Below are 18,309 nucleotides of genomic sequence, written 5' to 3' on the forward strand. Positions count from 1 at the left end.
TTTTGATGCCATGTGATAAATAATAATAATAATAATAATAATCTTTCATTCTTCCATAAATTTTGAGGTGCACCTTTACCACAAATTAAGTCTCCATGTGTATTTGGATCTATTTGGGATCCTATATTCTGTGCCATGGATCTATTTGTCTCTTTCTAAGTACTAACATGCTTTCATTATAATAGCTCCCATTTGCAGTAGGACCAGTCCCACTTCAGTATTTTTGCTTTAAATTTTCCTGGTTACCATGTGCTGCAGAATTACTTTTCAAAGTAAAACAATTTCCTGTTTGTATTTTAATTGGAATTGGACTGAATTTTCTAGGGCAATTAAAAAATATTTAACATATTTTAGCTGCTTGGTCCTAGAAATGTTGTATCTTTCAATTTGTCTTCTTTTATGTCCCCAAGTAGAGTTTAAAAGTTTTTTTTCATTTGAGTCTTGTACAATTTTTGTTCATGAATATTTAGATCAGTGTTTAAAATAAGAGTTTCTTCCACTAAATTTTAAAATAGTTATTGCTTAGGAATATTTTGTTGATTTTTATTCATTAACTTTACATCTTGCCATTTTACTGAATCCTGTTATTGCTTCTAATAGGTTTTTTTTTGCGGGGGAGAGAGGGGATCCTGTAGGATATTTTCTCCAGTTGAATATCCTAAACATTGTTGATGTTCTGCCCATATCTCTTTACCAATCGCTGTGCCCATTCCCCAGTTGTTGTGAAGGTTGCCAGCTGCCTGTGCACAGCTGCCTCCTTCCTTGGAGAACTGTCCCTGGCTGAGTGGGAGCTGCCATGCCTGGGAGATAAGATGCAGCTTTCTAGAACTTGTTTGGGAGTTCTGCCAGGGAAGCACAGTTACCCAAATGCACTTGACCGAAGAATGGTCCTCCTCTATGGGCGATGGTCGTCCTCTTCAATTGAGCATGCAGCTTCAGGAAGGACACATACGGAGTGGTGAGGAAGGGGACACCAGCCTAGGCAGCCAGCTCAGCTCAACCCTGGTGACCAATGGAATGACAGATATCGCAGCCAGAGGGCTCTCACGTCCCATGCTTGCCCTTGGGCAGCTTACAGTCCATAACAAATGACTTACTGACTTGGGTGGAAAGAAGGGAAGCCAGCCTTTGCTTTACGGTGGTACCAATTCCTTGGTGCAATTCATGCCTTACAGTGGGTTCAGACTGAGGCCAGACTCCAGCTGAATCACATCCCAGGGATGATACCAAGTTTCATTCTTACTAACAGCGCTAGACATGGTTGATCACTCTCTCCTTTTTGAAATACTTCCTCTACTTGACCTCCAGGAGACCAGCATTATCACTTTCCTCTGGCTGCTCTGTCTCCTTTACTGGTTCCTCTTCATATTAGGGGAATCCTGGGCCCAGATAGCAGTTCTTCCTTTCTTTATCTACTTCATGATCTCATCCAGCCCTGAGGCTTTCTCTTTGGTTTTTTAGTTTAATTTAATCAAAGTAATACATACACATTTTTAAAAAGTCAAATAGTACTGAAATGAGTATGACAAAATAAAGTGTTTTCTTTTCTCACTCCCTACTTTTTTCACTCCTCCTCCATGGAAGCAACTATTTTTATCATTCTTCTCAGTGCCTCTTCTGGTATTTAAACCTCTAGGTATTTGTAAATAATATGCATATCCAGCCTTTTGGTATTATATATCAACCTCATATTATGGCAGATGAGAATTTATCTCTTATACTGTTACTCTGTACTGTTATCCTTAAGCTTGCCTATATAGTTATAATACTTAGTCAAATAAATATTTAGTGTTTATATTATTACATATGCAAATATACACTGGAAGAATGTCATAATAGTTTATAAATAAGTTTTCAACCATATTCCATTTGTTATCTCCTGGGAAACCCATTCACTGATTTTAAATTTGGTTTATAGTATTCTCTTGTGAAATCCTATCTGGTTATGGTGTGGCATTTTATATAGCATTCAGATTCTTATTGAAATGTAGGGTTTTTGTTTATTTGTTTTACTATTTGTTGGATAATTCCAATAACAGAGACCTTCAAGGACTCTGTCTGATGCTCATTATTGGTTGGTCCTTGTTCATATTATCTAAACATATCATGTGATTATTTTTGATTGTATTAGACAATGTATTTCAAAAAGTAGTTGTATAAATAACTAAGATTTAATATGATGTTACCCCTTCCAGAGAAGAGTTATATTTGACCTTCTTCTGCAAATATAATTCACAATCTAAGATCTCTTTAATCCAATTTCAAGGTTTGAGATTTGAGGCTTTCTAAATAATGCAAAGCAGTTAGTAGTCTTTGTGAAGGTTAGATTACTTTTAATTTACTTTTACTTCTAGTGTGCAATCCTTTGAGACTCTAGAGCAAAGATATGATTGTTTATTAGGGTATTCCACCCTTAGTAGGCTCTGAATTTTATCTTTTAATATTCTAGTTCTAGGAATCTTTCAAAGTTCAATCTATATGTCATTCTTTCAGACTAGCAAACACCTAGGAAAAAGTGACCTGAATACTATTCTTAGCTTTCCAGATTCCTATTTCCTCACTGACACATTAGCTCCTAGTTTTATTGTTTGTCTTTGGTGGCTGGGTTGATCTGAATTACCCAGATCTACCATGACCAGGTCCACCTCAGGTCCTTTAGTGTCCCTTCTTTTTGTTTTTCTTGAATCTGTCTTATGTCTTTAAATTGATTAGTTTCAGTCTTTGGGGAAACATTTCCTCAGTATATCTTCTTCTGTCTCTGTTGGTTACTCTCTAGACCTGTTGGATAACCACATCCTAGAATTGTGTGTATGTGTGTATTTATCAGTTTGTTATTCCATTTGGTCTTCCTAAGGGATTAGATTCTCTAGATCCTTAATCTGTCTTTCTATACTTAGATTTATTCCTTGTTTTGGGGGAGCATATTCTTCAGTAGTTTCATCAAGTTAAAAATATGTTTCAGTGGCACTTCAACACGGTGGGAACAACAGTCAACATGACTGTCTCTTATGTCATATGACCCCCAACTGCTCCGCAGTTGTCATTCTGACACCATGTCTTTACCACCAGCATGGAGAGTCCTTCCTTTACTCTGGGTTGACTGTCCTATTTTCTATATTCCATGTTTTCCTCTGAGATTATTCCTCATTTTAGTGGGGACATTGTGATTAGGTGGTATAGAAGACACTTATACTCTTCAAGTATATCCATACTCAAATATCTAAAACTTGAGGATGTTTTCTTTTTTTCTTTTGTGGTACTGGGGTTTTGAACTCAGGGTCCCATGCTTGCTAGGCAAGTGCTCTACCACTTAACCCCAGAATATGTTTTCTTAATGGTTAAAAAAGATTTGGAGACATGATCAAGTTAAAGGTCTTTAGATGGGAGATCATCTGATTATACTGGGTTTTCCAAGTGGGCCTGTGTAATTACAAGGTTCTTTATAAGAGGGGACAGGAGGTGTGTGTGTGTGTGTGTGTGTGTGTGTGAGAGAGAGAGAGAGAGAGAGAGAGAGAGAGAGAGAGAGAGAGAGAGAGAGAGAGAGAAGGAAAGAAACTGAGAGACAGAGAGGTGCTAGTTTTAAATATGGAGGAAGGGACCATAAGCCAAGGAGTTCAGAAAGCTAGAAAAGACAAGGAAATGAGTTCTCCTCTAGACCTGTGAAAGAACATTGCTCTTCCATACCTTCATTTAGGAATCCTGACCTCTAGAACTGACTCTTAAGCCACTCTGCCACCATCTGACTATTATTTTAAGCTGCTAACTTTGTATTCACTTATTGTAACAGAAAAAAAAACTTTTCAAAAAACAACAAATCTACACAAAATAAAAACACCAATATAAGTAAAAAGGGTTTTCAGATCTTGCTGGTCTTAATGTGTCTATATTCAAACTTTGCATTGATTGGTAGTTTAGTTGATTCAGGACTCTAGGTTAGAAAGCATTTTCCTTCAACATGTTCAAGACATAATTACATTTTCTCCTTCCTCCAAAAGTTTTGAGAAGGTCACAGTCACTTTTATTTTAATTCCATGTATTTGATACTTTTTCCTGATGGACACTCAGAACATTGTCTCTTTATTTCTAATGTTCTGATATTTAAAAATATATGGTTTGGTAAGAGCAAAACATTTTCTATTTTGGAAATCAGTGCTTTAAAATTTTATAAATAAAATTGAAAATCAAACAGCACATTGGAAATGTGGGCAACATGAGAATAAGACTTATCCTTACAATAGAAAACACTTTTATAAATCAATATGAAAATGAATTATCCAAAAGAAATATTTAAATACCAATTTACAAAAAAATTCAAAAAGTGGCTAAGAAACACATAAAAAAGTTCATAGTCAGACCTGGGTGTGGTGGTAAATGCCTGTAATCCCAGCACTTTGGCTGAGGCAGGAGGATAGAGAGTTCAAGGCTAGCCCAGCCTACATAGAAAGACCCTGTTTCAAAAACAAACAAGCAAAAGGCAAACTTTCCAAGATGATGACTAGAGTATGGAAGCAGAAAGCCTAAACTCTGTGACTCTAAAACCTCCCTGAGAAGTTGGAGCCACACCTGGCTCACTCTGACTGCCTCTAGTCAAAATAATAACTGCCATCACACTAGGTGCAGGAAAAAAATTCAAAGACTGACCCACAAATCAGCCTTTAATTGCACCTAACAGCTGTGACCTACTGCACAGCCATCAAGTGGGTCCAGCCCTGGGAAAACCCTCCTTTCCCATTGTGATTTTTTTTCTTTCCTCTTTTTTTCTTTCCTTCTCTTCTCCTCCTCCATCAAGTGGAAATAAAGCACCAATCACAATCAAATCTTCCACACCCTGAACCCCTGGACCATGGAAAGCTTCCCCACAACATGTTACATTGAGAAAATGTGGAGACTGCCACTGCTTCCACAGCTGCTCCCACTGGCTCCAAACTTGCCTGAAAGATGTTCAACAGAACAAACAGGTGAGTGCCATGCATCATGCAGAATTTCCCCAGCCACTCCTGGGATAAACCAGCACAGCCCCTGGGCAGACTGATCCCCCCCCCAAAAAAAAACTGAATAACAAACAGTGAACTGTTATCTAGCACAACAGCAGAGGGGGTAGGAACACTGAAAGTGCACTGGAGAAAGGGGAAGGGACAAGAAGCTAATCTCAGCATGAACTATCAGTAAACAAACACTGGAAATGCAGGAAGGAGGAGAGCAGGTGGGCAATAAGCCACTCCCCAAAGCAGGGCAGGTACTGGATCACAGAGTTCATCTCCTGAGACAGTGAACAGCACCCAAAGCCAAACTGCACTGCAAAACTGAAAAACAAAACAGTGAACCATCATAACACACAGACAGCAGAGGGGGCTGATGGAACACTAAACCTGCCCCAGAGAAAGGGGGTAGGGCAAAGAAGTAAATCCCCAGCATGGAAATCCCAGTAAACAAGTACAGTGAAAAGCCACCTCCAAAGTAGGGCAGGTAGTGAACTACAGAGATGATCTCCTGAACCAGAGGACTGAATTCAAACCTGAATTGCCTCACCTTGCTGGGGGAGAAGCTGACCAAGAAGCTGCAGGTGAAGGGTAACACAGCTATCAGCCGGGGAAATCACTATCTCTGACCACCCTGCATGATCTGGCAAAGCTACCTCACCTCACAATTTCAATTTAACTGGTAGACAGAAGAAAAAACACTACTTACAAGCCAGTCACCTGGTGAGAGCACATCAGAGCTTCTGCTTATATGCCAGTACCAGGACTGGATGCTGGAGGACTAACTCCAGTACTTAAACTGAGACTGAAATTCTATTTTTCCTGAACCTGGTGTTTTTCTTTTTTCTTTTTTTTTATATTCATTTTTTCCTGTTGATATTTTGTTTGTTTTGTTATTGTGTGTATTCTATTTTTATTTTTATTCACATTATCTTTTTTCTTTCTATACTATCAACTTTACCATCATCTTCTTATGCCTACTCTCATCCCCTTCACTCTCCCTCCTTCTCCTGTGCTAAAATACATTGCTCTCCTCCCCCAAAACTCATTCTGCCCCTTCTCACCAACTCTCTCCCCCTGCCCTCACCTTCCCCTCCCATACTATATCAATTTTACACAACCCCAAACTCCTGCAATCCCTGACACAAGCACCCACTACAACAACAACAGAAATACACCCTAACACACACAAGGACCACAAAAACCAGCAGCCCCCACACTGCTTCCCCCACTCACCCACCCCACTTCCCACCTCCCCCTTTAGTACCATTCTATCCAATTCCCCAAATTTCTATTGCTAGCCTTACAAACATTAGCCTCCCCCAAATCCCAAGGCTTATAGATATTACCACCAAAGGGTTTTCTATATAACATACAAACTATTGGTCAGATATTAAATCTGTGAATTAGTTATTACTAAATTGCATCCAAACCAGGAACAGAAATAGCACACCAACCTAGCTAAAAACCAAAGACAGCCACAAAACAAAAATTAAATAAATGGAAAGAAAACAGGTGACTAAAACCACCAACTAGCCTATCAAGAACAGTTGCACAGTACCAAGTGGAGTGATGGGAAGAAGAAAAAGGGATGGAAACCACTCTCCCCCCCAAAAAATAATTTCATACAGGATTCAGATGAAAATGAAGAAAATGGATACCCAGTTACTAACTCCAATGATACAAAGATAAATGACACTAAGGAACCCAGCGATGCCCACAAAAACACCCTCAAAAAAGAAATCCTGCAAGTAATCACTGAGAATTTTATGGAGATGATACAAGATGCGGATAACCAAAATGTATAAGATGCACTCAAGAAATTTCAAGAAACCAAAAATAAAGAATATGAGAAGACACAGAAACAAATAAATTAACTCATAGGAGCCCTAAATAAACACCAAAATGAAGCACAAAACACTGTAAGTAGAGATATAAATAAATTAAAGATGAAAATAGAAAATAATAAAAAGGAAGTGACCCACAATATGGAAAAATCTCAGAAAAAAGAATCAAACAAAAACACAAAGCATAGTGGATGTTCACTCCAGCAGACTAGAAAAAGTGGAAGACAGAATCTCAGAACTCAATGATAAAATAGAAATTAAAGGAAAAACTGAAGAACAGTTAGTCAAACAACTCAAGCCTTGTGAAAGGAAAATGCAAGAACTCACTAACTCCATCAAATGACCAAACCTGAGAATCATGGGCATTGAAGAAGGATAAGAGGTCCAGGCAAAAGGGATTCATAATATATTCAATAAAATAATAACTGAAAATTTCCCAAATCTAGAGAAAGTTATGCCCATTCAGGTATAGGCAGCCTTCAGGACACCAAACAGACTTGACCAAAATAGAACTTTCCCATGACATATTATTAAAACAACAAGCACAGAGAGTAGAGAAAGAATACTGAAGGCTGTGAGTGAAAAAACAAATAACATATAGAGGTAAACCCATCAAAATCACAGCAGATTTCTCAACAGAAACCTTAAAAGCAAGAAGGGCATGGAGTGAGGTATTCTGGACACTGAATGAAAATAACTTCAACCCTAGGATACTCTACCCAGCAAAACTATCATTCAAAATACATGGAGCAATAAAAGTCTACCACAATAAACAGAAAATAAAACAATATATGACCACCAAGTCACCACTACAAAAGATTCTTCAAGGGATTCTGCACACAGAAAATGAAAGCAAACAAAATGATGAGAGGACAGGCATTATCAAACTACAGGAGAAGAAAAGACGAGGAATCAGAGAGTAATATTGATTCGACTGCACACAATCAAATCCTTAAACAACAAAAACAACTAAATGACAGGAATCACCACATATCTATCAATACTAACACTGAATATCAATGGACTCAACTCCCCCATCAAAAGACACCGTTTGGCAAACTGAATTAAAAGAAGATCCAACATTGGGGGGGCGGAGCGGGAGGGGGTGGAGTGGGTGGTAAGGGAGGGGGTGGGGGCAGGGGGGAGAAATGAACCAAGCCTTGTATGCACATATGAATAATAAAAGAAAAATGAAAAAAAAAAAATAAATAAAAGAAAAGGAAAAAAAAAAAAAAAGAAGATCCAACAATCTGTTGTTTACAGGAGAACCATCTCATTGACAGAAACAAACACCGGCTTAGGGTAAAAGGCTGGAAGAAGATTTACCAACCCAGTTTCCCCTGAAAACAGGCAGGAATAGCAATACCTATCTCAGACAAAGTAGACTTCAAACTTACCTTGATCAAATGAGATAAAGAAGGACACTTTATACTAATGTTATTTCCAAAAGGAAATAACAGTTATCAACCTACATGCACCCAACCTCAGTGCACCCAATTTCATCAAACATACTTTAAAGGACTTAAAAGCACATATAGACTCCAATACCAAGGTAGTGGGAGACTTAGACTTTAATACCCTCCATCACCAATAGATAGGTCATCCAAACAAAAAATCAATAAAGAAATTCAAGAACTAAATCACACCGTAGATCAAATGGACCTAGCTGATGTCTATAGAATATTTCATCTAACATCTGCACAATATATATTCTTCTCAGCAGCCCATGGAACTTTCTCCAAAACTGATCATATCTTAGGGTACAAAGCAAGCTTTAGGAAATTTAAGAAAATAGAAGTAATCCCCTGCATTCTATCTGATCACAATGCATTAAAACTAGAACTCAACAACAAAAATAAAAACAAAAAACATGCAAACAGCTGGAAACTGAATAACTCATTGCTTAATGAACAATGGGTCATTGATGAAATAAAAGAGGAAATTAAAAAGTTCCTGGAAGTCAATGAAAATGAAAAAACAACTTACCGGAACCTATGGGACACAGCAAAGGCAGTCCTGAGAGGAAAGTTTATAGCCATGAGTGCATATATTAAAAAGACTGACAGATCCCAAATCAATGACCTAATGATAAATCTCAAACTCCTAGAAAACAAGAATAAGCAAAACCCCAAACAAGCAGAAGGAGAGAAATAATAAAAATAAGGACCAAAATTAATAAAATAGAAACAAAAAAAAGCATACAAAGAATCAATGAAAAAAAAGCTGGTTCTTTGAAAAAATAAACAAGACTGACAGACCCCTGGCAAATGTGACTTAAATGAGGAGAGAAAAAAACCCAAATCAGTACAATCAGAAATGCAAAAGGGGAGATAACAACAAACACCATGGAAATCCTGGGAATCAAAATGGACAAATTTCTAGATACTTCTAACCATCCAAAATTGAACAAAGAGGATATTAACCACCTAAATAGATCTATAACACAAAATGAAATTGAAGCAGCAATAAAGAGTCTCCCCAAAAAGAAAAGTCCAGGACCTGATGGATTCTCTGCTGATTTCTATCAAATCTTTAACTAATACCAACTCTCCTTACACTTTTCCATGAAATAGAAAGGGAGGGAATACTGCCTAACTCATTCTATGAAGCCAGTATTATACTCATCCCAAAACCAGACAAAGACACATCCAAAAAGGAGAAGTATAGGCTAATCTCCTTAATGAACATCAGTGCAAAAATCCTCAATAAAATAATGGCAAACTGAATCTAACAACATATCAGAAAGATCATCCACCATGACCAAGTCTGCTTCTTCCAAGGGATGCAGGGGTATTTCAACATGTGCAAATCTATAAATGTAATGCAGCACATTAATAGAAGCAAAGACAAAAACTACTTGATCATCTCAATAGATGCAGAAAAAACCTTTGATAAGATTCAATACCACTTCATGATAAAAGGTTTAAGAAACTAGGAATAGAAGGAATGTACTCCAGCATTATAAAGGCTATATATGAAAAACCTATAGCCAACATCATACTTAATGGAGAAAAACTGAAACCATTTCCCCTAAAATCAGGAAACAGGCAAGGGGGCCCACTCTCTCCACTCCTATTCAATATAGTCCTGGAATTCCTAGCCAGAGCAGTAAGGCAAGAAGAAGAAATAAAAGGAATACAAATAGGGAAAGCAACTGTCAAAATATCCCTCTTTGCAGACGACATGATCCTATACCTCAAAGACCCAAAAAACTCTACCCAAAAACTCCTAGACAGCATAAACAGCTTCAGCAATGTGGCAGGATACAAAATCAACTTACAAAAATCATTAGCTTTTCTATATACCAACAATGAACAAATTGAGAAAGAATATACTAAAACAATTCCATTTACAATAGCCTCAAACCTCTGAAGAAAGAGATTGAAGACTGCAGGAGGTGGAAAGATCTTCTATGCTCATGGATTGGTAGAATCAACATAGTAAAAATGGCTATACTGCCAAAAGCAATCTACATGTTTAACGCAATTCCCATAACAATCCCAGTGACATTCATCACAGAGATTAAAAAAATCTACCCTAAAGTTCATTTGGAAACACAAGAGACCACGAATAGCCAAGGTAATACTCAGCAAAAAGAGCAATGTTGGAGGTATCACAATACCTGACTTCAAACAATATTACAGTGCAATAGCAATAAAAACAGCATGGCACTGGCACAAAACAGATATGAAGACCAGTGGAACAGAATAGAGGACCCGGATATGAATCCACACAGCTATGCCCACTATATTTTTGACAAAGTCACCAAAAACATACTATGGAAAATAGACAGCCTCTTCAACACATGTTGCTGGGAAAAGTGGTTATTTGCCTGCAGAAAAATAAAACTAGATCCATGTCTAACACCCTGTACTAGTATCAACTCAAAATGGATCAAGGACCTTAATATCAGACCTGAAACTCTGAAACTAGTACACAAAAGAGCAGGGAATACTCTGGAAACAATAGGTATAGACAAGGACTTCCTCAATAGAACTTAGCAGCTCAGCAACTAAGAGAAAGAATGGAAAAATGGGAGTACATGAAATTAAAATCTTCTGCACAAAGAATGAAATGTTATCATTCGCTGGTAAATGGATGGAATTGGAGAACATCATTCTGAGTGAGGTTAACCTGGCCCAAAAGACCAAAAATCGTATGTTCTCCCTCATATGCAGACATTAGATCAAGGGCAAACACAACAAGGGGATTGGACTTTGAGCACATGATAAAAGCGAGAGCACACAAAGGAGGGGTGAGGATAGGTAAGACACCTAAAAAATTAGCTAGCATTTGTTGCCCTTAACGCAGAGAAACTAAAGCAGATACCTTAAAAGCAACGGAGGCCAATAGGAAAAGGGACCAGGATCTAGAGAAAAGGTGAGATCAAAAAGAATTAACCTAGAAGGCAACACACACGTACAGGAAATTAATGTGAGTCAACTCCCTGTATAGCTATCCTTATCTCAACCAGCAAAAACACTTGTTCCTTCCTATTATTGCTTATACTCTCTCTCCAACAATATTAGAGATAAGGGCAAAATAGTTTCTGCTGGGTATTGAGGGGTTTGGGGGGGAGAGGGAGGGGTGGAGTGGGTGGTATGGGAGGGGGTGGGGGCGGAGGGAGAAATGATCCAAGCCGTGTATGCACATATGAATAATAAAACAATAAAAAAAAGCAAAAAAAAAAGGAAGTCCTAAAGGAATAAAAAAATAAAATCTTCTGCACAACAAAAGAAATGGTTTCTAAACTGAAGAGACCACCCCTAGAATGGGAGAAAATATTTGCTAGCTATACATCAGACAAAGGACTGATAACCAGAATATACAGGGAACTCAAAAACTAAACTCCCCCCAAATCAATGAACCAATAAAAATATGGGCAACTGAACTAAACAGAACTTTTTCAAAGGAAGAAATTCAAATGGCCAAAAAACACATGAAAAAATGTTCACCATCTCTGGCCATCAAGGAAATGCAAATCGAAACCACACTAAGATTCCACCTCACCCCTGTTAGAATAGAACATCAATACCAACAAATGTTAGTGAGGATGTGGGGAAAAAGCAGCCCTCATACACTGCTGGTGGGAATGTAAGCTAGTACAACCACTCTGGAAAACAATATGGAGGCTTCTTAGAAAACTAAATATAGATCTGATCTAGCAATACCTCTCCTAGGGAGATACCCAAAGGAATGTGACTCAGGTTATTCCGGAGGCACCTGCACACCCATGTTTATTGCAGCACTATTCACAATAGCCAAATTATGAAAACAGCCAAGATGCCCCACTACTGACAAATGAATTAAGAAAATGTTGTATTTATACACAATGGAATTTTACTCAGCCATGAAAAAGAATGAAATCTTGTCATTTGCAAGTAAATGTATGGAACCAGAGAACATCATCTTAAGCAAAGTTAGCCAGGCTCAGAAGACCAAAAATCGTATGTTCTCCCTCATATTCGGACTTTAGACCTAAAACAAATGCAATAATACTATTGGACTTGGGTCACACACTAAGGGGAGAGCACATACAGGAGGAATAGGGAAAGGGAGGAAACCCAAAACTTGAAAGTGTTTGATGTGCCCACTATAGAGGAGCTAATATAGTAACCTTAAACTGACAGAGGTCACTATGGAAGGTGACCAGGAAGTAGTGAAGAGGTCTGGCAGAGATGAACCAATTTGAGTTATAATACACATGTTCATGGAAGCAATGCTAGGAATCTCTCTCTATAGCTATCCTTATGTCAAACTAGCAAAAACACTATGTCTTTCTTATTATTGCTTATGTTTTCTCTTCAACAAAATTGGAGAAAAGGGCAGAACAAGTTTTGCCTGGAAGTGAGGAGGGTCAGGGGAGAGATGGCCCAAATAATGTATGCTTATATACATAAAGGAATAAATAAACCTAAAAAAGAAAAAAAGAAAAAAATCAAATGCATGCTTCACTAGAAATAATTAAATGCAAATTAAAGCCATGAGATACTACTTTTCACCTTTTAAATTGATAAAGATAAAAACAGCTAATGGTTCAGGTTTCAGCACTTTTACATGCTGTTGATAGAAATGTATTCATGCCACTTTTAGACAAGACACAATTGTGTGAGCCAGTTTATAGCTTTAAGAAATGAATGCTCATGTTGCTGGGTGCCAGTGGCTCATGCCTGTAATCCAAACTCTTCAGGAGGCAGAAATCTGGAGGATGGCAGTTCAAAGCCAGCTCTAGGCAAATAGTTTGTGAGACCCTGTCTCCAAAAATCCCATCACAAAAAAAAGCTTGCACAGTGGCTTGAGGTGTAGGTCCTGAGTTCAAACCCCAGTATGGCAAAAAAGAAAGAAAGAAATGCTCATGTCCATTGATTGAACAAATGCACTTCTTAGAATTTATTTTAAAGGCTAGGAGCATGGGTCAAATGGTAGAGCACTTGCCTAGCATGTGCAAGGCCCTGAGTTCAAATACTAGTACTGCCAAAACAAGAATTTATTCTAATGAAATAATAATGAACGTGAATAAAGAGTTAACTACATGTGTGCCATCTTGTTTATAATATTATGAAAGTAGGGGCCAGGCATGGTGGCTTATGGCTATAATCCCAGTTACCTTGGAGGTAGAGATTGGGAGAATCATGGTTCAATGCCAGCCCCAGCAAAAAGTTAGTGAGATCACCATCTCAATCAATAAGTTGGGTGTGGTGATACATGTCTGTAATCAAAGCTATGTGTGAGGTATAGTTAAGAGGATCTCAGTCCAGAGGCTGGTGTTGCACAAAAGTGTGAGATCCTACCTGAAAAATAACCAAAGCAAAAGGGCTGGGGACATGGCTTAAATGGTCAACTGCCTGACCAGCAAAGCAAAGAGGCCTTGAGTTCAATCCCCAGCACTGCCTAAATAAATAAACAAATGAATAAATAAATAAATAGAGTGAACACAATCTAAATATTTAATAACAGGAAATGTTAAAATCACTCCTCTGGCAATGGGATGTCTTAGCCGTGTTAAGGCATATAAGAAGGAAGCTACTAGCCTAATGTTGTCCTTGCATCCAGAGTGCTTCCATAAGCAAACCAAAACTTAACTGGGAGACTTTTCTTATGACTTACACAATCACTTTTTTTTTGTGGTACTGTGGAAGTTAAACCCAGGACCTTGAATATGCTAGGTAAGAACTGTACTTCTTGAGCCACGCCTCTAGCCCTCCCACTCCTTTTTTGTTTTTTTTTTGGTGGTACTGGGGTTTGAACTCAGGGCCTCACACTTGCTAGGCAGGTGCTCTACCAGTTGAGCCACACCCTCAGCTCTTTTTTGCTTTACTTATTTTTTAGGCAGGGTCTCTGTTTTTGCCTGGAGCTTGCCTCAGACTTCTATCCTTCTACCTAGGGCCTACCTCATAGCTGATGCCACAGACATGGGCCACCATACCTGGCTTATTGATTGAGATGGGAGTTTAACTTTTTGCCAAGGCTGGCCTTGAACCTAAATCCTAAATCCTCCCAATCTCTACCTCCTGAGTATCTGAAATTATAGATGTGAATTACTGAGTCTGGTTCGTATTTTGTTTTGAGACAGGATCTCACTAACTTTTCTTGGCTGGCCTTCAATTCATGATGCTCCTGCCTCCCCCTCTGGAGTAGTTGAGATTACAGATATATACCTCCATGCTCAGCCATTGAAACTATTTAACACAAAAGAATGAACAAACCAACCAGCCTCAGCCAATCAGCTAGTTGTTTATATAACTAGGGAAACCTATCAGACTGTACCCAAATAAGGCAAATACTTAGCTGTAGCCACCTAGGTAATTTCTTTGCTTCTGTGTTCAACCTATTAAAGCTCACTGTTCACACTGAAGCCCATATTTCTTTTGCTTTGTTTTCTCAATCCATGAGCCATTCTTTTGTTCAAATAAACTGTTAATTTCATCTAAGTTCTTTTTGTTTTTGTTGTTTTGTTTGGTCTCGTGTTTATTTTTGAGTCAGGGTCTGGTTATGTACCGCAGGCTGGTCTCTAATTTGGGAACCTCTGCCCCCCAGTGGTGAGATTATGGGTGTGCTCCAACATGTGGGGCCTAAATTCTCCTTTTCACTGCAGAGTATAGTATTGAAGTTATGGCAAAAAAACTGCTCAGAATTGCTAAGAGGCTGACTCATGGGGGACTGAAGAGAGATTTGGTAACAAATATTAAGAAACAAATGATTCTCTGAATTCTATGATTTGTGAATAGTAAGATTCTTTTCTTCTTTTTGTTTGTTCTTTTTTTTTGGAGGTTCTGGGGATTGAACTCAGGGTTTTGCTAGGCAAGTGCTTTACTATTTGAGCTGAGCCTCAGCCCAATATAAAGATTGTTTTCTTTTTAGAAATGAACTGTTTCTACTTTTAGACATTGAGGAGATCTAAAAAGTGACTTTTAATGGTAGTGATTGGTAATAATAATTATGATAGCAGCAGTAATGGCTAACGTTGAATACTTACACACATTAGGCAACCTGCCCAGTATTTAATATGTTTTAATTGTCATAGTAGCTCTTTGGGGTAGGTTGTATGACTTTTCATCTTCAGATGTGAAGAGTGGAGGCTTACAGACATTGAGGAAATTGCCAGAGTCACATGGCGAATAAATATTCAAAGCTGAATCCCAGTACTGGGATTCTAGAGTTCTTGCCTACTGGAATGAACTGCCTTAAATAAGCAAACAAAACAAAACAAAAGACAAAAACAAAACAAAACAAAAAAAACCAAAAACAGATTTTAAGATAATGTGTTAAAATCCCATTCTTGTATGTAAAAGCTATTCAGCAAGGTAGAAGCTTAAATTTTTTTTTTTTTAGCAGAGACACTACTATTTACAGTTATCAGCTGCATGCCTGGTAGTGGAAGGCACCCAGAAGAGTTCCTTCTAATTAGGTAGATGTAAGACCAGTGGGGGAAGGATGCGGCTGGACATTTTTGAGGTTGACAGTAAAGCTTTTCATCATGTACTTTGGTATAGAATATGAAGGTTGTTGAGAAAAAGAAAAAATTCCCAAGGAGGAAGGAACCTTCTGAAAAGGAAGTTATATGGAGCTTCAAGCTCCTTTACTAGTGTCAAGTTACTATGAGGTGGCCTTGACCTGAGATGGCAGCAAGACACCAGGGTTGGCTCAGGAGAAATTCACCATGAAGGAAGGGAAGCTTGGACTGCTTATGTGGGCTTAACATTGCTGGCTAAAACAGATTTCTATCTTAGATCCTACAAATTTTACTCTAGCATCACAGGTGTGTCCTAGGAAAATGAGCTTTTTGTGTTAGTAAACTATAGAATCTCAGACTACTAGAGTTATAGCTGACCTTCTGTGTTTCAACAGTGACACCTTGTGGGCAGATGCAGCAGAACCACTCTAGCAGTTTTTCATCTTTCTAAAAGGCAATTACAAGTAGGATGGATCCTTTGGGATCTGTTCCTGAACCTACCATGGAAGGACACAAGCCTTCAGTAGACATGATATATTGTGCACCCCTTTTGAATGTTAAAAACAAATGGCAAAATGGTAATGCAAAATAGGAGTACTTATATGTCAATAAGAAAAGAGATGAGTAATCCAACAGGGAAAATGGACAAAGGATAAAAACAAGTAGCTAACAGAAAAAGAAATAAAAAATAATACTTAAAAAGTTTTGATTTTGTTCATAACTCAAAGTTGTAGCAACAAAAATGTCTCCAGACAGTGATAAATGTCTCCTGGAATGTAAAGTTACCTCTCTGAGAACAGCTAACATCCTGGGGAGGGTGTGTTGGGTGAGGATAGTGGAGTTTTTTCATATCCCAAGTTAGGATGGGGAACTTTTGACTATCTGGTTCCAAAGAAAAGTACAGGATAGGTGAAGGAACTCATGTTTACTGTGAGTTGTGGATAAGCTTATTTGTTCTAGTAATTGTGACTATGGAATTGCCATCTCCCAAGGACAAACAGTAATTCTCACAGAGTACAGTCTAACCACCAGTGGAATACATACACTTTTTCAACTGCCCTGTAATTTAAAGATACCCCCATTCACAACCTTGCAGAGCTGGGGATGAACAAGGCTTTATGCATGCTAGGCAAGTGCTCTACCACTGAACTACAGCCCCAGTCCTCACACCTGTCTTAATATGGTTAATTATTCCAAGAAGACTTGATCCACCTATCTTGCTTCTAAATGTATCTTCTTTGGATGATCTCAGAGCAATATTCTTTTTTAATTCCCATAGAGTTGGTCAAAGATTTGAAATTAGTACTTGAAAACTCAATCTGTAGTTTTTTAGGATGTTTGCTATGCTATTTGGTACATAGATGTTTTGTATTATCTAGTTGTATTCAAGTGTAGCTTTCCTTAGAATTTGTGCAGATAATTTCTTCTATTTTGTTCCTTTTTTTGGAGTACTGGAGTTTGAACTCAGGGCCTTCAGCTTTCTAGGCAGACACTCTTACCACTTAAGCCATGCCCTAGTCTTGTTTTATATTATCTAATGTACAGATATTTTAAACTTTACTTTTTAGTTTTGGTGGGACTGGGGTTAGAGCTCAGATCTTCGTGCTTGCAAAGCAGGCGCTCTATCAATTGAGTCACACTTCCAGCCCATTTTGCTCTAGTTATTTTGGAGATGGGGTCTCTCAAACTATTTGCCTGGGCTAGTTTTGAACTGCAGTTCTCCAGATCAGTCTCCCAAAAAGCTAGGCATGAGCCAGTAATGGCACCCAGACCAAACTTTAATCTTTATTGTGGCTTAATTCCAACTTTTCTAGACAAATTTAACCTTTAGCATTGTATCATTAATAATCACATTCATGTCTTTTTGTCTTCTCTGACATCAAGATAACAACCTATAACTCCTTTTTTTTTTTTTTTGATATTGGGGCTTGGGTTTGAACTTTGGGCTTTACACTTGCTAGGCAGGCATTCTATTGCTTGAATCACATCTCCAACTCTAACCTTTGCTTGCTTCCATTTGCTTGTTGTTTTTGTCAGTTCAAGCTGCCTCAACAAATTACTATAGATTGGATGGCTTAAATAACATTTATTTCTCAGTCCTGGAGGCTGGGAAATCTGAGGTCAGGGTGCCAGCATGGCTAGGTTCTGGTGAGGACAGACAGATGCTGGCTTGATGCTTCCTCACTTGGTGAAGTGAGAGGAAGCAAGATCTTCATCATTGGTCACCATTTTTTTATAAGGGTACTAATCCTGTTGATGAGGGCTTTACCCTCATGACCTAATTACCTCCCAAAAGTCTACCTCCAAATACCATCACATTTGGGACTAGGCTTCAATATATGGATTTTTGGGGCATACAAAGATTTAATATACAGACTCGGTGTATCTTTGCCTAGCCTTCTTTTTTCTTTCTTTTGTTTTTCTTTTGTCTAGGCTTCCAATTTACCCTTTCTGAGGTATTTGTTTTAGATGTGTTGTTTGTGTGCACTACAATGATCATGTAGCAGTGTGTCTGCATGACAAGCCTTAT

This window comes from Castor canadensis, chromosome 5, assembly GCF_047511655.1.
Source record: "Castor canadensis chromosome 5, mCasCan1.hap1v2, whole genome shotgun sequence".
Taxonomy (NCBI): domain Eukaryota; kingdom Metazoa; phylum Chordata; class Mammalia; order Rodentia; family Castoridae; genus Castor; species Castor canadensis.